General features: G+C 35.5%; 1 non-coding gene across 1 annotated transcript; it reads right to left on the bottom strand.

The window, feature by feature from the left end:
- Positions 1-16,860: 16,860 nt before the first annotated feature.
- LOC120883434 lies at positions 16,861-16,986 on the bottom strand. The gene has a single exon (XR_005725788.1). It is a non-coding gene; the product is annotated as a small nucleolar RNA SNORA25 (small nucleolar RNA).
- Between the last annotated feature and the right edge of the window lie 8,558 nt (positions 16,987-25,544).

The raw sequence follows: 25,544 nt of genomic DNA on the forward strand, positions 1-25,544 counted from the left end.
CTGCCAGAGGTTACTGATAATCAGGCAAAAACTACTTGATAATTTCTAACTGGTCAGATAAGATGAAACCAACGGTGAACTAAGTGCTTTAGTGAATGTTGTGTGTCTTGTTCTGTGGGGCTGACAAAGCAAGACACAGTTTCCTCAATGCTTTCTATGTCATAGAGGAAAGGGACTATAAAAGAGGTAGTGAGTCACACAGTATATGTTTTTTATGTACAAGTCTGTCTAAATCTGAGTTCAGAATGAAATTTTTTTTTGCTTTTGTCTGTGTTTATTTTTTTTAATTTTTATCATAAAACTTCATACCGAATCCTCCTACAGTAAATAAGACCTTCCCTGCAATTTTTATAGTGTCCCTCAGTGCAAGCCTACTATAAAAAATTAATCTCAAAAGTTGAAAATTGCAGTAATAGAAACATTGCCTGTTGATATTCTGGCTTTGTTCAGTGGAAAATTTTCAACCACCTAATGCTGGAATGTAGACCTTTCAGGAGTCCCTCATCCATTTTAGCTTTTCTATTGAATGTTATTACATTTTAAGGGGTCACCCTGAGAAAGAACCAAATTACAGATAGTCTATCTAGTCTTAATATCAGACACATATGGTTTAAAAGCCAGCTCAGTAGAGAGAGAAACACCCTTTACTTTTGAAGTTTGAGATTCTAAAGCAGACTCTATTTGAATAGAAAATCTTTCTACTTCTGCATGAAGTTGAATCAAAGAAATATCACTGTTAATGGGACTATTTTCCAAAATTTGCTATTTTACCCTCCACACGGAAGAATAGGTAAATGAGAGTGACCCAATAGTGCCTTCCAAGGTTCCTGACTATAAAATTATTAGGTTGAAAAAATCTCAAAATATGTTGTTAAGGACCTGTATAACATTATTATCAATATTGATTTCTTACAGCTTTATTCCATTGATTTTTCTACTCCACTGAGTCTTGGAAATGAGAATATTTGAAAACTGCTAGAGTTTTTAAATATCCATGCACTGAGCCATAAGCTCCTTCACAGTCAAATATGTCAGCTTTTAATCTTGGTGAAACAATTAAAGGAATTTTTTTTTGAGAAAACATAGTCTTATGTGACCAAAGGAGCTTGATTTTCCCTAAAGTGTTTTTCATTTTGTCAAATATTAGAGAACATATTTCAACATATTTCAATGTGAGTTCATTTTCTATTTGGTGTCTGTCTATAAGTACATTGAAGAGTGAATCGTCAATTAGGTTATTGGTAGATGGTGACAAAACAACCCCATATCATTGCTATATAAGATACTGAATATGTGTTGTACCACATTAAATAGAAAAATGAGGTAATAAGCAAAATTGTGATAAACCACTGCATAGAAAAAAAGTGTAAAGCTCTGGAGACAAGCAGGAATGAATCTCTCATTTGCAAGCAGGAATGAATCTCTCATTTGCATTTGATCAATTGTTACTTGATTCTTGATTCATCCTGAGACTCTCTGTCCTGATTCTGACTTTCCTGAGAGTTGAGGTGCAGTACAGTGAGATCATCAACACCTGATTAAGTTCTTAGAGGTTAGCTTATTAATGATTTTTGTGCATTGAGTTACAAGGCATAAAAGGTCAATAAGAACTGTCAATGGCTTTGAGCTATTCCTAATAGATTTCTCTAATGGGTGATTTGGATCATAAAAATGATCAATAGCTGATAACCACTTTTAAATTCTGTGTAAACTGACATTAGAATGCTGGCCAAAAATGTCCTTGCAAATTATCAAGAAAAATCCAGGCATACTTTGTATGCTTATTAATTCATTTTGTTCAAGTACATAGAAATGTTATTGAGTCAAATCTGAGGTAGGACCTATATAATCATCTCTAACTTAGACAACTAAATTAACCATGTATCTCTATTTCAACTCTAAATATTTGTGCTGTTTTCTACTTTAAACTTACTTTTTAAAATTTTTTCATGCAATTTTTAAAGATCACACTCCATACGCAGTTGCTACAAAGTACTGACTATATTCACCTTGTTGAACAGTGCATTCTTGTAGCCTCTTTTATAACCAATAGTTTGTACCCCCCACTCCCCCATCATTATATCGTCTCTCCTCTCTCCCCGCTGGTAACTACTAGTTTGTTATCTCTAGCTGTAAGTCTGTTTCTTTTTTGTCATATTCACTAGTTTCTTGTATTTTTTAGATTCCCACATATAAATGATATCATATTGTATTTGTCCTTTGCTGTCTGACATATTTCACTTTAGCACAATGCCCTCCAAGACCATCCATGTTGTTGCAAATGACAAAATTCGGTTCAGTTCAGTTCAGTTCAGTCGCTCAGTCGTGTCCGACTCTTTGCGACCCCATGAATCACAGCACACCAGGCCTCTCTGTCCATCACCATACAGCTGAGTAGTATTTCATTGTTTATATATATATATATATACCATGTCATCTTTATCCATTCATCTTTGATGGACACTTAAGGTTGTTTCAATATCTTGGTTATTATAAGTAATGCTGCCTTAAACTCTGAGGTGCATGTACTGCTTCAAGTTAGTGTTTGTATTTTCTTCGCATATATACCCAGGAGTGGAATTGCTGAGCTGGCTCAGAGGTTAAAGCGTCTGCCCGCAATGCGGGAGACCCGGGTCCGAACCCTGGGTCCGATCCCTGGGTCGGGAAGATCCCCTGGAGAAGGAAATGGCAACCCACTCCAGTATTCTTACCTGGAGAATTCCATGGACAGAGGAGCCTGGAGGGCTACAGTCTATGCGGTCGCAAAGAGTCGGACACGACTGAGCAACTTCACTTTCACTGTTAGAGTTCTATTTTTACTTATTTGAACTTTTATAGTATTTTCCATAGTGAATGTGCCAATATATATTCCAACCAATGATTTATCTTTAGCTTTATTTATTTATTTTGTCTCAAGATTGTTTCGGCTATTTGGGGTCTCTTGTGTTCCATATCAGAGGAGAAGGTGATGGCACTCCACTCCAGTACTCTTGCCTGGAAAATCCCATGGACAGAGGAGCCTAGTAGGCTGCAGTCAATGGGGTCGCTAAGAGTCTGACACAACTGAGTGACTTCCCTTTCACTTTTCACTTTAATGCATTGGAGAAGGAAATGGCAACCCACTCCTGTATTCTTGCCTGGAGAATCCCAGAGAGAGGGTAGCCTGGTGGGCTGCCGTCTATGGGGTCACACAGAGTCAGACACGACTGAAGTGACTTAGCAGCAGTAGTGTTCCATACAGGGCAAATTTTAGGATTATCTGTTCTAGTTCTAGGAAAAATGTCATGAGTATTTTGCATTAAATCTGTAGATTGCTTTGGGTAATATGGATGGTTTAACAATATTAATTCTTCCAACCCACAAATGGAATATCTTTTCATTTATTACCCTGCTTATTTAACTTACATGGAGAGTACGTCATGAGAAACACTGAGCTGGATGAAACACAAGCTGGAATCAAGATTCCTGGGAGAAATATAAAAAACCTCAGATATACAGATAACACCATCCTTATGGCAGAAAGTGAAGAACTAAAGAGCCTCTTGATGAGAGTGAAAGAGGAGAGTGAAAATGTTGGCTTAAAGCTCAACATTCAGAAAACGAAGATCATGGCATCTAGTCCATCATTCATGGCAAATAGATGGGGAAACAGTGGAAACAGTGACAGTCTTTATTTTGGGGAGCTCCAAAATCACTGCAGATGGTGACTGCAGCCAAGAAATTAAAGGATGCTTACCCCTTGGAAAGAAAGTTATGACCAACCTAGACAACATATTAAAGAGCAGAGACATTACTTTGCCGACAAAGTTCTGTCTAGTCAAGGCAATGGTTTTTCCAGTGGTCATGTATGGATATGAGAGTTGTACTGTAAAGAAAGCTGAGCATGGAAGAATTGATGCTTTTGAACTGTGGTGTTGGAGAAGACTCTTGAGAGTCCCTTGGACTGCAAAGAGATCCAACCAGTCCATCCTAAAGGAGATCAGTCCTGGGTGTTCATTGAAAGGACTGATGTTGAAGCTGAAACTCCAACACTTTGGCCACCTGATGGGAATTGCTGACTCATTAGGAAAGATCCTGATGCTTGGAAAGATTGGCGGCAGGAGGAGAAGAGGATGACAGAGGATGAGATGGTTGGATGGCATCACTGACTCGATGGACATGAGCTTGAGCAAGCTCCAGGAGTTGGTGATTTACAGGGAGGCCCTGGCATGCTGTGGTCCATGGGGTTGCAGAGTCGGACACTACTGAGTGACTGAACTGAACTGGAATTTTATTTACTTTTATTGTCTTCAATTTCTTCCATCAATGTCTTATAGTTTTCAGAGTATAGTATTTTCACCACCATGGTTAAGTTTATTCCTAGAGATTTTATTCTTTTTGATGCAATTGTAAACAGGATTGCTTTTTTTAAAATTATTTTAATAGCTCACTATTAGTGTATAGACAAACAACAGAGTTTTATATATTAATCTTATATCCTGCAAATTTACTGAACTAATTTTTATTACTTCTGATAGTTGTGTGCATGTGTGTAGACTTCAGAGCTTTTTATATAAAGTGTCATTTCATTTGCAAATAATGATTTTTTTGTTTTGTGAGTTCCTCCGTTTCAATTTGGATATTTCGTTTCTTTTTCTTGTCTGATTTGTATGACTAGGAGTTCCATTAGCATGTTAAATAGAAATGTTGAGAATAAGCATTGTTGTATTGTTCCTAATTTTAGAGAAAAATTTTTAGCCTTCTACTATTGACTATGCTGTTAGCTCTGAGTTTATCATAAGTGGCTTTTGGTATGTTGAAATATGTTCTCTCTGTAACAGCTCTGAGAGAGTTTTTATTATGAATGGATGTTGAATTTTTGTGAAATGTTTTTCTTGGGGGGGAGTCTATTGAGATGATCATATAATTTTTATCCTTTCCTGTGTTAATGTGATGTATCACACATTGATTTGTGATACTGAGTTATCTTTGCATCCCTGGAACAAATTCTACTTGATTAAATAAAGTTTTTCATATATTTTTTAATTCAGCTTGCCAATATTTTGTTGGGGATTTTTGTATCCATATTCATTAGATTTATTGGCCTGCAATTTTCTTTTTGGAATTTTTTTTTTTTTTTTTTGGTTTTGGTTTTGGTGTGAGAGTAATGATGGCCACATCAGATGCATTTAAGCATGTTCTTTTTTTTTTAATATTTTGAAATAGTTTGGAATGGATGAGGATTAGTTCTTCTTTATATGTTTAGTAGAATTCCCCTGTGAAGTCATCAAGTCTTTGACTTTTCTTTGCTGGGATTTTATTTATTACAATTTCTATTTCACTATTCATAATCGGCCAATTCAGTTTGTCTATTTCTTCCTGAATCAGCCTTGGAAGGTTATATGTTTCTAGAAATTTTTCCAGTTCTTCTAGGTTGTCCAAATTGTTGGCATATAATGGCGTGTAATATTCTCATGATTTTTTGTATCTCTGTAATATTAGTTGTTATTTCTTCTCTCTCTCTTTTTTTTTTTTATTGTTGGGACTCCTTTTTATTATTGGGTCTTTTTTATTATTGAGTCTTCTCTCTTTTTTTCCTCCTTAGCCTGGATAAAAGTTTATCATCAGTTTTGTTTATTTAAGAAAAAAAAGTTCTTGATTTTATTGATCTTTTCTATATTTTTCCTTGTTTTATTTTTTTCTCTTTGATTTTATTATAATATTTTCTTAATTTTACTGACTTTGGGCTTTATTTGTTACTTTTCTACTTCCTTTACATGGTAGGTTTGGTTATTTAAGATTCTTTTCATTTGTTACTTGAGGTAAACTTGTATTTTTATAAACATCTCATTTAGAATTGTTTTCGTCTTTGGAAAGCTTTTGTTTCTATTTTCATTTGCCTTGGGGTATTTTCTGATTTCCATTTTGGTTTCTTCATTGAAGCATTGTTTTTTTAGTAGCATGCTTTTAGTTTTCACATGTTGGGTTTTCTCACTTTTTCTTTCTGTCATCGATTTCTAGTTTCATATTACTTCAGTCATAAAAAATGTATGATATTATTTTATCCCCTTAAATTGGTTGAGACTTCTTCTGTGACCTAGCATGTGATCTATCTTGAAGAGCATCCTATATGCACTTGAAATAATGTATATACTGCTATGTTTGGGTGGAGTACCCTGTAGGTATTCAGTAAATCCAATTGGTCTAGATGCCTATGCAGAAGACTGAGCCTTGGAAAATGCCAATAGAAGAAAGATATTTATTAGGCAGCTTATTTGATGTTTGGTAGAAACCAACACAATACTGTAAAGCAACTATCCTTCAGTCAAAAATAAATTAAGTTATAAATAAATAGGTTAATAATTTGTGGGGAGATTAGGTTGTCAATAAAAAATAACATTAAACTGAAACACAGCCAGTCCATTCCAAAGGAGATAAGTCCTGAGTGTTCATCAGAAAGACTGATGTTGAAGCTGAAACTCCAATTCTTTGGCCATCTGATGCAAGAGCTGACTCATTTGAAAAGACTCTGATCCTGGGAAAGATTGAAGTCGGGAGAAGCAGGAGACAACAGAGGATGAGATGGTTGGATGGCACCAGAGACTCAATGGACATGAGTTTGGGTAAACTCCAGGAGTTGGTGATGGACAGGGAGGCCTGGCATGCTGCAGTTCATGGGGTCATAAAGAGTTGGACACGGCTGATCAACTGAACTGAACTGAAACACATTAAAATCTCTCTCAAAATAACAAATAACAAGAAATGAAACTTTAGTATCAGATTCTATTAAAATATAATGGAGTCCACATAAATATTTGCTGAGTTACAGGATGTAAATATTAAATATACATATATATTTTTGTATATGTATACGTGTGTGTGTGTAAGATTTACTTATATGTAATTTTAATTGCTAAAGTAATATATATATATATCTATTATAATATATATTTTGAAAGAGTTGGAAAAATATAAAAAATGAGTATTTCTATAATTCATAGTCATATTATAATCACTTAGTGTTGACAGTTTGGTATGTATTATTTCACCCTTTTTTTGTGTACTTGGCTCTAATACCTGTTGATATAATTATATAAACCACTATATATGACAATTAATATATATTAAAAAGTATATAATTTATTTCTTTATTTTGAATCACAATTTTTAATATATTATAAAAATTTATAAAATCTATAATGTCAAATATATGCTCATAAAAAATAAAATTTAATGACTATGATAATGGTTACACTGCATAGCACACTATAATTTTAACAACTTTTTTCTTAAAGATTTACTTATTTCTATTTTCTCCATGTCAAGCAAGGGAAAATGTGCTCAACAAAAATATTTTTAAGAATATGAATTTGTCAAAGATAAGGTGTCCATATGTGTGTGGATTTATCTCTGGGCTTTCTATTTTGTTCCATTGATCTATATTTCTGTCTTTGTGCCAATACCATACTGTCTTGATGACTGTGGCTTTGTAGTAGAGCCTGAAGTCAGGCAGGTTGATTCCCCCAGTTCCATTCTTCTTTCTCAAGATTGCTTTGGCTATTCATGGTTTTTTGTATTTCCATACAAATCTTGAAATTATTTGTTCTAGTTCTGTGAAAAAGATCGCTGGAAGCTTGATAGGGATTGCATTGAATTTGTAGATTGCTTTGGGTAGTATGCTCATTTTCACTATATTGATTCTTCTGATCCATGAGCATGGTATATTTCTCCATCTATTAGTGTCCTCTTTGATTTCTTTCATCAGTGTTTTATAGTTTTCTATATATAGGTCTTTAGTTTCTTTAGGTAGATATATTCCTAAGTATTTTATTCTTTTTGTTGCAATGGTGAATGGAATTGTTTCCTTAATTTCTTTTTCTACTTTCTCATTATTAATGTATAGGAATTCAAGGGATTTCTGTGTGTTGATTTTATATCCTGCAACTTTACTATATTAATTAATTAGCTCTAGTAATTTTCTGGTAGAGTCTTTAGGGTTTTCTATGTAGAGGATCATGTCATCTGCAAACAGTGAGAGTTTTACTTCTTCTTTTCCAATTTGGATTCCTTTTATTTCTTTTTCTGCTCTGATTGCTGTGGCTAAAACTTCCAGAACTATGTTGAATAGTAGTGGTGAAAGTGGGCACCCTTGTCTTGTTCCTGACTTTAGGGGAAATGCTTTCAATTTTTCTCCATTGAGGATAATGTTTGCGGTGGGTTTGTCATATATAGCTTTTATTATGCTGAGGTATGTTCCTTCTATTCCTGCTTTCTGGAGAGTTTTGATCATAAATGGTTGTTGAATTTTGTCAAAGGCCTTCTCTGCATCTATTGAGATAATCATATGGCTTTTATTTTTCAATTTGTTAATGTGGTGGATTACATTGATTGATTTGCGGATGTTGAAGAATACTTGCATCCCTGGGATAAAGCCCACTTGGTCATGGTGTACAATCTTTTTAATGTGTTGTTGGATTCTGATTGCTAGAATTTTGTTGAGGATTTTTGCATCTATGTTCATCAGTGATATTGGCCTGTAGTTTTCTTTTTTTGTAGTATCTTTGTCAGGTTTTGGTACTAGGGTGATGGTGGCCTCACAGAATGAGTTTGGAAGTTTACCTTCCTCTGTAATTTTCTGGAAGAGTTTGAGTAGGATAGGTGTTAACTCTTCTCGAAATTTTTGGTAGAATTCAGCTGTGAAACCGTCTGGACCTGGGCTTTTGTTTGCTGGAAAATTTCTGATTACAGTTTCAATTTCCGTGCTTGTGATGGGTCTGTTAAGATTATCTATTTTTTCCTGGTTCAGTTTTGGAAAATTGTACTTTTCTAAGAATTTTTCCATTTCTTCCAGATTGCCCATTTTATTGGCATATAATTGCTGATAGTAGTCTCTTATGATCCTTTGTATTTCTGTGTTGTCTGTTGTGATCTCTCCATTTGCATTTCTAATTCTATTGATTTGATTTTTCTCTCTTTGCTTCTTAATGAGTCTGGCTAATGGTCTGTCAATTTTATTTATCCTTTCAAAGAACCAGCTTTTGGCTTTGTTGATTTTTGCTATGGTCTCTTTTGTTTCTTTTGCATTTATTTCTGCCCTAATTTTTAAGATTTCTTTCCTTCTGCTAATCCTGGGGTTCTTCAATTCTTCCTTTTCTAGTTGCTTTAGGTGTAGAGTTAGGTTATTTATTGGACTTTTTTCTTGTTTCTTGAGGTATGCCTGTATTGCTATGAACTTTCCTCTTAGCACTGCTTTTATAGTGTCCCACAGGTTTTGGGTTGTTGTGTTTTCATTTTCATTCGTTTCTATGCATATTTTGATTTCTTTTTTGATTTCTTCTGTGATTTGTTGGTTATTCAGAAGCGTGTTGTTCAGTCTCCATATGTTGGAATTTTTAATAGTTTTCCTCCTGTAATTGAGATCTAATCTTAGTGCATTATGGTCAGAAAAGATGCTTGGAATGATTTCGATTTTTTTGAATTGATCAAGGTTATATTTATGGCCCAGGATGTGATCTATCCTGGAGAAGGTTCCATGAGCACTTGAGAAAAAGGTGAAATTCATTGTTTTGGGGTGAAATGTCCTATAGATATCAATTAGGTCTAACTGGTCTAATGTATCATTTAAAGTTTGCGTTTCTTTGTTAATTTTCTGTTTAGTTGATCTGTCCATAGGTGTGAGTGGGATATTAAAGTCTCCCACTATTATTGTGTTATTGTTAATTTCCCCTTTCATACTTGTTAGCATTTGTCCTACATATTGCGGTGCTCCTATATTGGGTGCATATATATTTATAATTGTTATATCTTCTTCTTGGATTGATCCTTTGATCATTATCTTTGACAAAGGAGGCAAGAATATACAATGGAGTAAAGACAATCTCTTTAACAAGTGGTGCTGGGAAAACTGGTCAACCACTTGTAAAAGAATGAAACTAGATCAGTTTCTAACACCGCACACAAAGATAAACTCAAAATGGATTAAAGATCTAAATGTAAGACCAGAAACTATAAAACTCCTAGAGGAGAACATAGGCAAAACACTCTCCGACATAAACCACAGCAGGATCCTCTATGATCCACCTCCCAGAATTCTGGAAATAAAAGCAAAAATAAACCAATGGGACCTAATTAAAATTAAAAGCTTCTGCACAACAAAGGAAAATATAAGCAAAGTAAAAAGACAGCCTTCTGAATGGGAGAAAATAATAGCAAATGAAGCAAATGACAGACAACTAATCTCAAAAATATACAAGCAACTCCTGCAGCTCAATTCCAGAAAAATAAACGACCCAATCAAAAAATGGGCCAAAGAACTAAATAGACATTTCTCCAAAGAAGACATACGGATGGCTAACAAACACATGAAAAAATGCTCAACATCACTCATTATTAGAGAAATGCAAATCAAAATCACAATGAGGTACCACTTCACACCAGTCAGAATGTCTGCGATCCAAAAATCTGCAAGCAATAAATGCTGGAGCGGGTGTGGAGAGAAGGGAACCCTCCTACACTGTTGGTGGGAATGCAAACTAGTACAGCCACTATGGAGAACAATGTGGAGATTCCTTAAAAAATTGCAAATAGAACTACCTTATGACCCAGCAATCCCACTACTGGGCATACACACTGAGGAAACCAGAATTGAAAGAGACACATGTACCCCAATGTTCATCTCAGCATTGTTTATAATAGCCAGGACATGGAAACAACCTAGATGTCCATCAGCAGATGAATGGATAAGAAAGCTGTGGTACATATACACAATGGAGTATTACTCAGCCGTTAAAAAGAATACATTTGAATCAGTTCTGATGAGATGGATGAAACTGGAGCCAATTATACAGAGTGAAGTAAGCCAGAAAGAAAAACACCAATACAGTATACTAATACATATATATGGAATTTAGAAAGATGGCAATGATGACCCTGTATGCAGGACAGCAAAAAAGACACAGATGTGTATAACGGACTTTTGGACTCAGTGGGAGAGGGAGAGGGTGAGATGACATGGGAGAATGACATTGAAACATGTATAATATCATGTAAGAATCGAATTGCCAGTCTATGTCAGATGCAGGATATGGCACACTTGGGGCTGGTATGCGGGGATGACCCAGAGAGATGTTGTGGGGAGGGGGGGTGGGAGGGGGGTTCAGGTTTGGGAATGCATGTACACCTGTGGTGGATTCATGCCAATGTATGGCAAAACCAATACAGAATTGTAAAGTAAAATAAAAAATAAATTTTAAAAAATGAATTAAATTTTTAATAAAATTTCTGAATATTTGTATGGTTATGTGATTAGAATTAATACTCAGAAATGGCACCATTGTATAAAAATATATGAGCAGGATAAGAAATTTCAATATGGGCTTTCTCCAATACAATATATTTCCACAATAGTGTGAATATTAAGTACTATATTACACTATTTTTGTACTCCTATTCAAGAACATAAATATGGCCTATATATAGCAATCATCATGGATTAATATTATAGAAAAACACTTGCTGCTCCAACAACATATATTATTTATTATACACATGAGATAAGAGTTGTTAGAATTTTAAGAATGGGTATTTATTATGTTGCCAATGATAATACTGGTGATGATAGAAAAAAACATTATTTTAATAAAAAGGAAAATATTATTAAACTCTGGACTTGCTAAGTCATGTTCATACTCATAGACAAAAGTGTTCACATATAAAAAGTACACTTACTGTTGCAATTTCTGGAAGAAAAATAACTTCACTATATTGTATTATAAAAAATTGTAAGGACTTCCCTGGTGGTTTAGATGGTAAAGGATCCGCTTGCAATGCAGGAGATTTCACTGGGCAGAAAGTGCTTAGGAGCTAAAGTGTTCAAAATTCTCTTTCTCTCAACCTCTTTTTATCCATTTGCTCTTTTTACATCAGAGTTTTTGACAATAGGAAATTTCTTAGAAAGATGTTTGTATTGTAAAATAGCATTGTACTTATTCCATAACTGACTTTCTAAATAAGGATTATCCTCTTACTAATATAACTGAGATGGACCATTTTCCTACATTTTTCTATTCAAATATCACTTTGGAAATATTAAATAATGAAAATATCTCAATGATCTACATTTTGGAAATATTAGGTAATGAAAACATCTCAGTGATCTAATTAGCATTTCTTTAATTGCTGAAGCCCAAGTATTTTTCATTTTTAGTTTTGCTCATTGTTGTTATGCTTTTGTAAATCATTTACTCTATTTATTAAAATCACCTATTTTTTTCCATTTAGTTATTGCTTTTTTTTTTTAAATAAATCACATTATCTACACCTGTTACTTAGGAGACAAAATTTAAAAAAGTTGGTAACTGTGTGTTACTGGAAAATAAGGACAGACTCAATAAAAGCATTGTAGGAAAAAACACAATTTAACATGATATGCATTTAACTCTTTTTGTTATAATTTGTTAGATAATAAATACATACTCTTTTAGCAATGTTAAGTAACAACCATGTTTTTATGTATATGGATACTTGTTTTATCATATTTTCAAATTATTAAAAATGAATACTATAGCAATTTCAGTGGCATTAAATATAGAACCAATCTTTTCCATTAGCTCTGTATTATAGGTCCCATTAAGATCATGTTCCTTTTTGCATTTGTGCTTTCTTCAGAAGAAAAAAAAATCTTTTTTTGATGCAGTCACTCCATTCCAATGGCTCCATAACATTGATGATCACAGCTATTGTTTCTCATTAATTACATGTTCATATTAGGACACAGTAACATAAATACAATTACAAACTCATTAGCTGTTAGCTCATGCATACTTTCCCCCATTTTTCATTACAAGTCCATTTATAATTATTATTACTCTTGGGTCTCCACAATCTCTTTTCAATAAATCATAGTTGAAAATTTTTTCAGTGAAGTAAGTGTCTCAAGTATAATTGTCAATACATGGAAAAAATATTTCCAGCTAATAGCAAATGCAAAACTGAACTGCAGTATGAAACTTACTAGTGTAATGTGCTTGGAAAGATAATTCAGAGTATACATACATATTGTGTGGGTAAAATGAAACAGAAACAATGTTTGACAGAATATTACTAAAGGTGAAAAATACAAATGCAGATAATTACTTGTTCATAATAAAATAAAGGCATATCCTAAGAAATGCACATATGTTTCAGTCATAGAGGGATTTATAATTGTATGCTAGCTAGAGGTATGGTCATATTAAGCTGCATAACTGCATCCTTTTCATGTTGTATTTATATTTAGATAACAAGAACTTAAATACTGAGGAGAAATTGCGATGAAAATGAGTTCTAAGAGTTTGTGATAAAAGGAGAAAAACCAATCTACTACTTTCAAGGTGAGATCTTAGGCAGATCAAGGGTTATCTCACATAATATGTAGAAATTCGGCAGAACTGTTCTGACCCAGTACCCATCAGTTCCCAAACAGAATCCAGTTGAATTCTAAGTGTGAAAATGTCACTCAATAGCACTGGGACAATCTGAAGCCAGTGGGTTAGTTTAATTGAGGCATAGAAATAATGAAATAGACTAGACAAAATGAAGGTCACAAAATCACATTCTGAAAAAGAAAAATATATATATACAAAACGGGGTTTCATAGGGATACAGTGCAGCTGAAGCCCTCTTTTGGAACCCTGTTCATCTCCAGCCTGAACTCAGTAATTCACTCAGCCTAATCTTCATTTCTGTTTGCTCACCTCTGCACATCTGCCTGCCTTACCAGACAGCCATCACTTTTTGACTCCTGCACATGCTTCTCTTGCTTGACTGGGATTTTTTTGGCACTGCTCATGAGATTATTCTGAGAAGAAATACATTTTATGGAGGATAACTGATAGACATCAAAGTGCACATATTTAAAAGAATATAGTTCGAAAGAAAAAGCTTTTTTTCTGTCTCCTTTATAACTCCCTTCCCCATTGCCACCTAACATTCTCTCCACTTCATCTTAAGGCAACCACTTAGATGCTTTCTGTCTCTGTGGTTTAGTTGGCATTTTCATATATTTACATAAATGGGGTTGTAAATTACCAGTATTTTTGCTTATTTCCCTTCAGTTCAGTTCAGTCACTCAGTCAGGTCCGACTCTTTGGGATCCTATGGACTGCAGCACCCCAGGCTTCCTTGTCCATCACAAACTCCCGGAGCTTGCTCAAACTCATGTCCATCCAGTCGGTGATGCCATCCAACCATCTCATCCTCTGTCATCCCCTTCTCCTCCTGCCTTCAATCCTTTCCAGCATCAGGGTCTTTTCAAATGAGTTAGTTCTTTGCATTAGGGGGCCAAATATTGGAGTTTCAGCTCCAACATCAATCCTTCCAATGAATATTCAGGACTGATTTCCTTTAGGATGGACTGGTTGGATCTCCTTGCGGTCCAACGGACTCTCAAGAGTCTTCAACACCACAGTTCAAAAGCATCAATTCTTCAGTGCTCTGTTTTCTTTATAGTCCAATTCTCACCTGTTTGCCCATTTCTGTTTCCCTCTCAGTCATGTCCATTGAATCCATGTTTCTTACATCTCTTGCACTGGCGCCACCTGGGAAGCCCCCTCTAACCTTAAAAAAACCTATTTATAGGGATGAGATCACTAAGCAATTGAAACTGATTCTTGACTTATGCTCTCCTGAATGCATACCATGCCTTGTGTAAACTATTTATTCATTTTCCTAGATTAAAAAAAAGAAGAAGAAGAAGAAGAAGAAAGATTTAAAGGACCCCAATAGGTCATTAGCAATCCTGCAGGAAGATCTCTTGGGCAAGATGACATCTGAAGAGTCAGCCAGTCTGCACACAATAGAGAAGGATGCAGAACCCAATCTTCTCCCTGGATGATTCATGGAGAATCTTCCCCCAATTTTTCTCTTAAAAAACTGACATGGCTGGGCAGAATCTTTGGAGTTGGTCTCTGAATATGAGGCCATCTTCTCCGCACATTGCTGGTTTTTCTGACAAGTGTCATAATTTTCTACTGATGCTCACCTTTCAAATTATTGGCTTATGAGCTGTGAGCATCCGAACTTAGGTTCAGTAACAGTATTCCATTATATAGTGCAATACAGTTTGTTTATACCTTTACCTATTAGCAAACATTTTCCATTTTTTCCTCATCTATTTGCCATGAAGTGATGGGACCAGATGCCATGATCTTAGTTTTCTGAATGTTGAGTTTTAAGCCAATTTTTTCACTCTCCTCTTTCACTTCCATCAAGAGGCTCTTTCATTCTTCTTCACTTTCTTCCATAAGGGTGGTGTTATTTGTATATTCCCAACAACCAAGATATGGAAATAATATGAGCCCATTAACAGATGAATAAAGACAACATGATAAATATATATATATATATATAGATAGATAGATAGATAGATAGATAGATAGGTAGATAGATAGAAGACAGATGGAATGCTATTTAACCATGAAGAAAAAGGAAAATCTAAGGTTTTTAACAACGTGAATAAAACTAGAAGGCATTATGTTAAGTGAAATAAATCAGAGAAAGAAAAAATATTGTATGGTACCACTAAAAAGAATAAATAAATAAATAAGTTGAACTCATAGAAACAGAGGAAAGGAAGTTCTATGAACCTTCATCCACATGTTATACGTATGGACCAAGGGAATATAGAAGGATAACATGGAGTGTGTATATATGTAGATATTATAATAAAGTAAATACATTTTAATAAAACTAATAAAATGTATGTAGACATCTTAAGAAATTGTCAAAGGGTTTTTTAAGCAGTTATATTCTGTACTTAGGGCTTCCTGGTTGGTGCTGATGATAAAAAATCCGCCTGCCAGTGCAGAAAGTGCCGGAGACCTGGGTTTAATCCCTGGATCGGGAAAACTTCCTGGAAGAGGGCATGGCCACCCACCCCAGTATTCACTCCTGGAGAATCCCATGGACAGAGGAGCCTGCTGGGTTATGGTCCATACGGTTACAAAGAGTTGGACACTGCTGAAGTGACTTAGCACACAGGCACATCATGTACTTGGTCTTCTCTGGTGGCTCAGAGGAAAGAATCCACCTGCTAATGCAGGAGAGGCAAGAGACGTGGGTTCAGCCTCGGGGTCTGGAAGATTCCCTGAAAGAGGAAGTGGTAACCCACTCCAGTACTCTTGCCAGGACAGAGGAGCCTGGTCTGCTACAGTCCATGGGATTGTAAGAGTCAGATACCACTTAGTCAGACACTACCACCATCATGTACTTATGTCAGCAGTTTACAACAGATCTAGTTTCTCCATGTCCTTTCCAACATATTGTATGGTTACTATTATTAATTTTAGTCATTCTAATAGCTGTGTGTTAGAATTTTAGTGTGGATTATTTAATGTACTCACAGTCACTGGTAATGATGAATACTGTTTTATGTGCTTCCTACACACCTCTGTATCTTTTTGGTGAAATATCTTTTCAATTTTTTTTAAATTTTTACTTGAGTTTTTAATTTTTTTACTGAGTTTTGAGAGAATTTAAACACTCTGGATGAAATTCTCTATCAAATGTAAGAGTTTCAAATATTTCTTGCCAATCTGTGTTTTGTTTTATCATTCTCTTAATAGTGTCTTTCATGAGCAGAAGTGTTTAATTTTGTTGAGGCTCAATTTATCAATTTGTACTTTTCAGGATCTTATTTTCGGTTTGTATTTAAGAAATCTTCACATATTTTAAGTCAAAAGATTTTGTTTTCCTATGTCTTATTTTAGAAGATTTAAAATTTATATTTTACATTTTGATCTGTGATATATTTTGGTCTGTGATACATTTGAGTCTTTTTTTTAAAACTTGGAAGGCATTTACATTTATTTTTACATTTCCACATCATCAATCATAGACATAATAACTTGTATCTCCATCAGGAAACATAACACCATCAAGTGACTGCTATATCCAGTGAAGAAGTCAATCTTTGGTCACAGTGTTAAGAGCTCTGGGATTTGGTTCCATCAGCCCTCTCTGAAATGACCTAGAGTCTTTTTTTTTTTTTAATATAGTGTACAGTGTGTGTTAAAGTTTAATTTTCATATAAAATATTCAATTGATCCAGAATCATTTGTAGAAAATTGCATTCATATCCCATGCATTGCCTTTGCATCTTTGCAAAAAATCTGTTGTCCTTATATATATAGGTCTGTTTCTGTGGTTGTTTCAATGACCTATTTATTTGACACCAAAGCCACATTGTCTTTATTACTGCCCCTTTAGAATAATTCATAAAACCAGAAAATTACCTAAATGTGCTATATTACAACATCAACTAAAAGTCAAAATATCATTGAAGCATTATCAGCTTAAAAATTTCAAATGTTTTTGTTAATTTCCCCTTTCATACAGGTTCGATGCAGGATACAGGATGCTTGGGGCTGGTGCACTGGGATGACCCAGAGGGATGGTACGGGGAGGGAGGTGGGAAGGGGGTTCAGGATAGGGAACACGTGTACACCTGTGGCGGATTCATGTTGATGTATGGCAAAACCAATACAATATTGTAAAGTAAAAAAAAAAAAAATTCCAAATGTTATTTAAATCATGTGTAGATGAGATTTCAGTTAAGATCCTTCCTGCATCAAATTTCCTTTTTAATCTATATTCTTGTGAATCAAAAACAAATCGGTTACTTTCAAATTACAGAGATGAAGCAAGCATAAGATAGCAGTTGTAGACTTTCTGTTACAAAAAGAGAAAGTAGAAGAAAGTATGTGATTAGCATCTCTCAGACATTTTAAAATCCAGAAGAGAATTCCAGTATGTTTCAAGGTCTAGAAATAATCTCCTGTAGCTCTGGGTCCACCTTCTGAACCCACATACACTCTATGTCTGTGATTCTGGTCTCTAAGGAGTTCATTTTTTTTTTTCAAAAAGTAGTACATAGACTGCCCTGGTGGCTCAGTGGCAAATAATCTCCTGCCAATGCAGGAGACAGGTTGGATCTCAGAGTTGGAAAGGTCCACTGGAGAAGGAAATGGCAACCCACTCCAGTATTCTTGCAGAAGAGCCTGGAAGACTATAGCCCATGGGGTTGCAAAAGAGTGAGACATGACCCAACAATTAAACAACAAAGGATGTGTTTACAAATGAATAGTTTTATTAACTTGTTTCCTGTAGAACTTATGAAGTCTAAGTGACCATATCGGTTAATGAACTTCAACTGTGTCTGAGTTGAACCTGGCAAGCACTGACTGGAGAAAAATGGAACTGGAGGTGTTAGTTGCTCAGTCCTGTCCTCCTCTTTGTGACCCCACCAACTGTAGCCCACCAGTGTCCTCCATCAATGAGCCACTTCTCAATAGTCAGCACTTTGGGAAGCTCAGTGTTAAATTATTCATAGTTTGATTATATCTGGAATTTTTTTTACCACAGAAAATGGCAAATAAAGCAAATCAAAATTTTTGTTGTCTTTTAAGAGATCTGGTTTATCAGTGTACCAGCAGATATATTAAAATATGCTTAAGCAATTTATCTAACTGCAGCCACAGCAAGCCTAATTAGATCACATCAGTGAGATAAAAATCTTATAGGACATTTCAAACTGGTGGGCAATTTATGTGGCCATTATATGCAGAAAAATTCATGAAGCAGGCAGTGGTCTTTGAGGTCACTTTCTTTTGATCATTGACCCAGAAGCACAGATTTGTGTGCTGGTATTCTGGTAGCAGGCAGTGCTAGTATTAAAAAATGTACCTGCCAATGCATGACACTCTAGAGACGCGAGTTAGATCCCTGGGTCCGGAAGATCCCCTGGAGTAGGAAATGGCAACCAGATCCAATATTGTTATCTGGAAAATTTTATGGACAAAGGATCCTGAAGGGCTACAGTCTATGGGGTTGCAAAGAATCAGATATGACTGAGTACACACACATACACATACACATCTTGGTAGCAAGTCAAAAATTATTTATAACTTACCATCTGTCAGGTAATTTAATACATAAAATATAATATGTGTTTATTCCTTGGATTTTGTATCATTATTTCATGTTTCTTTGGATAATGGAAACATGCTTTTCAAACTCCATTGCTCCCATATAAATTAATTAAAATATGCTGTATCATGTCAGAATTGCTCATTAATTAAATCATTCACTTCTTCAGTTGCTGACAGATTAATAAAGTGTCTTAGGAGCATGAAAGAAAATTTTAGGCATAAATGATAAAAGAACTTCTACAAGGAATCAACGTTACTGATGAGAAAACAATGAATAAGCATGAAATAATTCAAGGAACATATAAAACATAAAGTATGATATCTAGAAAGTGAAAGAAATAAAGATCCTGACCCAAATCTAAGAGTTCAGAAAGTGTAGTGTTGAATGCAACTAACCATCACTGTTGAAAAAGACTGATCATTTTGAACTGGAAGTTGTTTGGCTACTGTAACTTAGTGACTGCCCTCAAAATTTTTCTAAATTTCCAAAATAATACCAATTTTTGAATAGCATGTTATGCATGTGAAACATATTAACTAGAATTCCACATACAAGTCTTTTTGAGAAATGTTATCCTTTTTTCCAATAGAAAAAAGTGTTCAGAAGTTCTTTTTAAAATTTATTTTACTAACTATAGGTCAGGAAGCAACAGTCAGAACTGGCCATGGAACAACAGACTGGTTCCAAATAGGGAAAGGAGTACATTAAGGCTGTATATTGTCACTCTGCTTATTCAACTTATGTGCTAAGTACATCGTAAAAAACTGGGTTGGATGAAGCACAAGCAGGAATTAAGATTGCTGGGAGAAATATCAGTAACCTCAGATAAAAAGATGACACCACCGTTATGGCAGAAAGCAAAGAACTAAAGAGCCTCTTGATGAAAGTGAAAGAGGAGAGTGAAAAAGCTGGCTTAAAATTCAACATCCAGAAAACTAACATCATGACATCCAGTCCCATCACTTCATGTTGAATAGATGGGAAAACAGTGGAAACAGTGTCAAACTTTGTGGGTTTTTTTTTTTTTTTTGGTTCCAAAATCACTGAGGATGGTGACTGCAGCCATGAAATTAAAAGATGCTTACTCCTTGGAAGAAAAGTTATGACCAACCTAGATGGCATATTAAAAAGCAGAGACTTTACTTTGCCAACCAAAGTCCACCTAGTCAAGGCCATGGTTTTTCTAGTAATCATGTATGGATGTGAGAGTTGGACTATAAAGAAAGCTGAACACTGGAGAATTGATACTTTTGAACTGTGGAGTTGGAAAAGACTCTTGAGATTCCCTTGGACTGCAAGGAGATCCAACCAGTCCATCTTAAGGGAAATCAGTCCCGAATATTCATTGGAAGGACTGATGTTGGAGCTGAAACACCAATACTTTGGCCTCCTGATGAGAAGAACTGATTCATTTGAAAAGACCCTGATGCTGGGAAAGATTGAAGGCAGGAGGAGAAGGGGACGACAGAGGATGCAATGGTTGGATGGCATCACTGACAATGAACATGAGTGTGAGTAAACTCCACGAGTTGGTGATGGACAGGGAGGCCTGTTGTGCTGCAGTCCATGGGGTCGCAAAGTGTTGAACATGACTGAGCGACTAAACTGAACTGAAGTGAATAGCTAATTTACAATGTTGTGCAGAAGTCCTTTTATAGTTAAGATATTCATTTTCTATTTTTTCCAGCTGTTATTTTCCCGTTCTGCTAATATTTTTCTATTACATGGCTGTTGCAGATTTTCTTAGCATTCAGCACTTTATCTTTGCTTATTTTCACAATAAACAAGAAGCTGGAAATGTCACTCATTTGTTTAGGTTTACTTATAATTAGGAATTGTTGTGTGACAAAAATCTCACCAGTATCTCCATGGAAGTATATGTTAGTCTTGAGAAGGTATTTGCTTCCTTATAAATGATAGAGTGCTGATTTTTCCTTTTCCTTCTGCCCTGAAAATGAGTATGATTCTAGATCTTTAGAAGTCATATGCTGAGCAGTTGCAAAAGAACAAAAGGCCAAAGCATTAAGAATAGTAGAGGAGAAAAATGGGAATAATAGAAATTACTTAGGTCCTTGATGGTGGTATTGATCAGCTGAAGAATCATGAGATTACTTATCAAGAATCCTTAAGTCCCTCTATGGCTTAAGGCTCTATTGTCAAAGTTCTCTGTTCTTCTAACTATTTTTCCTTTAATGAAGTACAGTCGATTTACAATGTTTCGGGTGTACAGAAAAGTGATTCAGATATATAGATATAGGTATAGATATAGATACAGGTGGGCTTCTCATGTGACGGTAATGGTAAAAAATGCACCTGCCAACACACAGCACACAAGAGTTGTGGATTCAATTCCTGGATCAGGAAGATCTCGTGGAGAAGGGCATGGCGACCCACTCCAATATTCTTGCCTAGAGAATCTCATGGACAGAAGACATTGGTGGGCTATAGTCCATAGGATTGCAGAGAGTTGGATATGACTGAAGCAATTTAGCATGTACAGATATATATTTTTTCAACTTCTTTTCCTTTATAGATTATTGCAATTTATTGAATATAGTTCCCTCTGCTACATATTAGGTGTTGTTGCTTCTCTGTTTTATATATAGTAGTGTGTATGTGTTAATGACAAATTCCTAATTTGTCCTTGATCCCTTTTCCTCTTTGGTAACCATAAGTTGATTTTCTATGCCTGTGAATCTATTGTGTAAATAAGTTCATTTGCATCTGTTCTTTTTGTTTGTTTGTTTTTTAAGATTCCACATAGAAGTGATATCATATGATATCTCTCTTTCTCTGTCTGACTTTCTTCACTTAACATGGTAATTTGTACGTTTCTCCTTGTTTCTGCAAATGACATTCTTTCATTCTTTCATATGGCTGAGTAATATTCTATTGTGCATATATACCACATCTTCTCTATTGATTCATCCATTTGTGGACATTGAAGTTACTTCCATGTCTTGGCTATTGTAAACAGTGCTGCTATGAACATTGTAGTGCATGTATCTCCTCAAATTAGAGTTTTCATCTTTCCTAGATATTTGCCTAAGAATGGAATTGCTGGATTGTATTGTAATTCCATTTAGTTTTTTAAGGAAACTTCAAACTGTTCTCTAGAGAGTACTAATTTACATTCCTATCAACAGTCTAATAAGGTATTCTTTTTTCACACCCTTTTTAGCACTTATCATTTGTAGATATTTTTCAGATGGCCACTCTGACTGGTGTGAGGTGACACTTCGTTGTAGTTTTGATTTGGATTGTTCCAATATTTAATGATGCTGAGCATTTTTCATGTGCTTTCTGGCTATTTGAATGTCTCCTTTGGAGAAATATTTCTTTAGGTTTTCTGTCCTTTTTTGCCCTGGAAAAGAAAATGGCCACCCACACCAGTATTCTTGCCTGAAGAATTCCATGGACACTGGAGCCTGGCAGGTCCCAGTCCAAAAGTTGGACACGACTGAGCTATAACATTGCTAAGAAAACAACAATTATAAATGTTTATTGTTTGAAAAATAAAGAATGCTAAATACAAATCTAAGAAAACAGCATTACTATCCCAGTTTCTCCTTTCCTCAACCCTGTACATTCTTCACCTTCCTTCAAGGCCAAACTTTGGAAAAGAGTAGTTTAATGTACCCTCTACTTTCCTACCTTCACTCCTCTACTTGTTTCAGTCTGACTTCTGTCTCTATACTCTCTCAAAATTTGTTATTATTATCATTCTATGTATTTTATTTATTACTTTTGTACATAAGCATAATCTGATATATATATATATGTGTGTGTGTGTGTGTGTGTGTATAAATACATATCCTAGAGAAGGAAATGGCAAGCCACTCCAGTATTCTTGCCTGGGAAATTCCATGGACAGAGAAGCTTGAAGGGCTACAGTCCATGTGATAGCAAGAGTTGGACACGACTCAGCAACTGAGCAGAGAAGGCAATGGCACCCCACTCCAGTACTCTTGCCTGGAAAATCCCATGGATGGAAGAGCCTGGTAGGCTGCAGTCCATGGGGTTGCTAAGAGTTAGACATGACTGAGCAACTTCATTTTCACTTTTCACGTTCATTCATTAGAGAAGGAAATGGCAACCCACTCCAGTGTTCTTGCCTGGAGAATCCCAGGGACGGGGGAGCCTGGTGGGCTGCCGTCTATGGGGACACACAGAGTTGGACACGACTGAAGCGACTTAGCAACAGCAACTGAGCATAAACATGAGCACATACACACCCACCCCCCCAACACACACACACACACATATATATTATTCAACTACAAGCTTTACTTCTGAATTTTTCACCAATGTATTTTCAGTGCTACCAAAAGCCTGGCAGAAAAATATCCACTTATGTAACAAATAATCATTGAATAACTATAATAAGTGTGTGTGTGTGTGTGTGTGTGTGTGTGTATGTTAGTCAGTCATTTGTGTTTGACTGTTTGAGCCCATCAGGCTCCTCTGTCCATGGGATTTCTCAGGCAAGAATATTGGACTGGGTTGCCATTTCTTTCTCCAGGAGATATTCCTGACCTAGGGATTGAACCTGGGTCTCCTGCATTACAGGAAGATTCATTACCATCTGAGCCATCAGGGACACTTATAAATAAATAAATAAATAAATATATATATATATATATATATATATATATGCGTGGCACAGTCAGAAGCACTGGTTGTATGATAGAGAACATGATAAATTACATACTTTCACTATTTTTATGTTCTGATTTTATGAACTTGCCTCCAGTGAACATTAACACAAGGCCTTTGTGTTAATTATATTTCAATAAAGCTGGGGAAAAATAAGGTTTCTGTGAAAAGGTGAAATTTAAATTGAGTTCTAAATTATAAAACGTTGTTAACCAAACAAAATTCTGGGGGAAAACTATTCAAGACAGACAATAAAAAATACAAAGACTCTAATTTATTTTTTCAAGATATAAACAGAAGTTCATATGGCAGTGAATCATAATGTAGTAGAAAGTAGTTTATAGATAATATTGTGGAATTAAACAGAGAACAAATTTCCCAGAGGTTACTGAAGAGTTACAAGCAAGTATTTGCAGGGATTGGAAGGAAAGAAGAAAGAGAGGAAGGAAGGAAGAGAGGGAGAAGATGAGGAATTTACTGGCAGTGCTCTGATGATATTACCTGCTGATTGAGAATATGGCTAAAAGAGAGTGAAGGGTCTCCTGCTGCACCCTTGCATAGAGTGATTTCAAGGCATTGTGCAAGTTCATTGAACCTGCTACTTCGTGTTAACTGACATCTGACCAACTGGAAATTTCTAAAGCTTGGCAGTCACTTCCAATATCCTCATATGATCCTGGAGCTTCATTTGAGTAACTTAATGCTTCAGCTAAATGAATTCTCCCTGAATATTCTTTTGACATGGCGATTATCTCCTCATTTCTCATTGTGAAGAGGTCAATGTCAGACAGGTTTAAAAGGAGGGATGCTGAGGCTCTGCTTGGGAAAGAAGCCATGCAGGAGGCCCCATCGTGTCCAGAAGCAAAACCTGCAGGGATGCATGCAGGCCATGAACATGAGATTAGGTGGACACAGAGTCCATCTCTTTGCCAGGAGCTCCACGACCTCCTCCACATCATGTCATTTCAGCCTAAATAAACAAATATATCCTGTAATAGAGATTTTTGATGAACTGCTTTCTCCTTTCCCCCAACATGCTGGTTACTACTTACTCTCTTGTTCCAGTTATTATCTCATTAAACACTAGTAATTTGAGACCCAATTTTCATTTTAGCTACTCACATGTGAGTCATTAATTTGCAAATAGGCAATTTGTTTGTTAAGTCTTCAAAATACACATGTAGGTATATATACGTTTTGCCTTCTGGACTATATATGTTTCATTTTAAATACTTTGCTGGTGAAACTGAAGGATTTTTTAAAGTAGATTTATGTATATATATATATGTATATATATGAATTTGGATAAGCTTTTGTATACATATTGACTATTCAAAAAAGATACTGTATATTCTATAATTTCTCTTCTCTAATATTTTTTATTCTCATCTTTGTGGTTTTTCATTTTCTTTTGGAATATATTTTTGTATACATACATACTTTAGTGTGTTTGTGTTCATAATGTAATTATTTTATTATAATAATAGCTTGCATTTATTTGGTATCAACTCTGTATCAAGCAATGGTTCAGCACAGGTTACAAGGCCAATCTCACTTAATCCTCAAAACAGCTCTTTGAGCTTGTTTTTATCAAACAAACCATTAAATATGTGAGGTTCAGTTCAGTTCAGTTCAGTCCAGTCACTCAGTCGTGTCCGACTCTTTGCGACCCCATGAATCACAGCACACCAGGTCTCCCTGTCCATCACCAACTCCCAGAGTTCACTCAGACTCACATCCATTGAGTCAGTGATGCCATCCAGCCATCTCATCCTCTGTCGTCCCCTTCTCCTCCTGCCCCCAATCCCTCCCAGCATCAGAGTCTTTTCCAATGAGTCAATTTTCTGCCTGAGGTGGCCAAAGTACTGGAGTTTCAGCTTTAGCATCATTCCTTCCAAAGAAATCCCAGGGTTGTTCTCCTTCAGAATGGACTGGTTGGATCT

This window comes from Oryx dammah, unplaced genomic scaffold, assembly GCF_014754425.2.
Source record: "Oryx dammah isolate SB20612 unplaced genomic scaffold, SCBI_Odam_1.1 HiC_scaffold_24, whole genome shotgun sequence".
NCBI classification, from domain to species: domain Eukaryota; kingdom Metazoa; phylum Chordata; class Mammalia; order Artiodactyla; family Bovidae; genus Oryx; species Oryx dammah.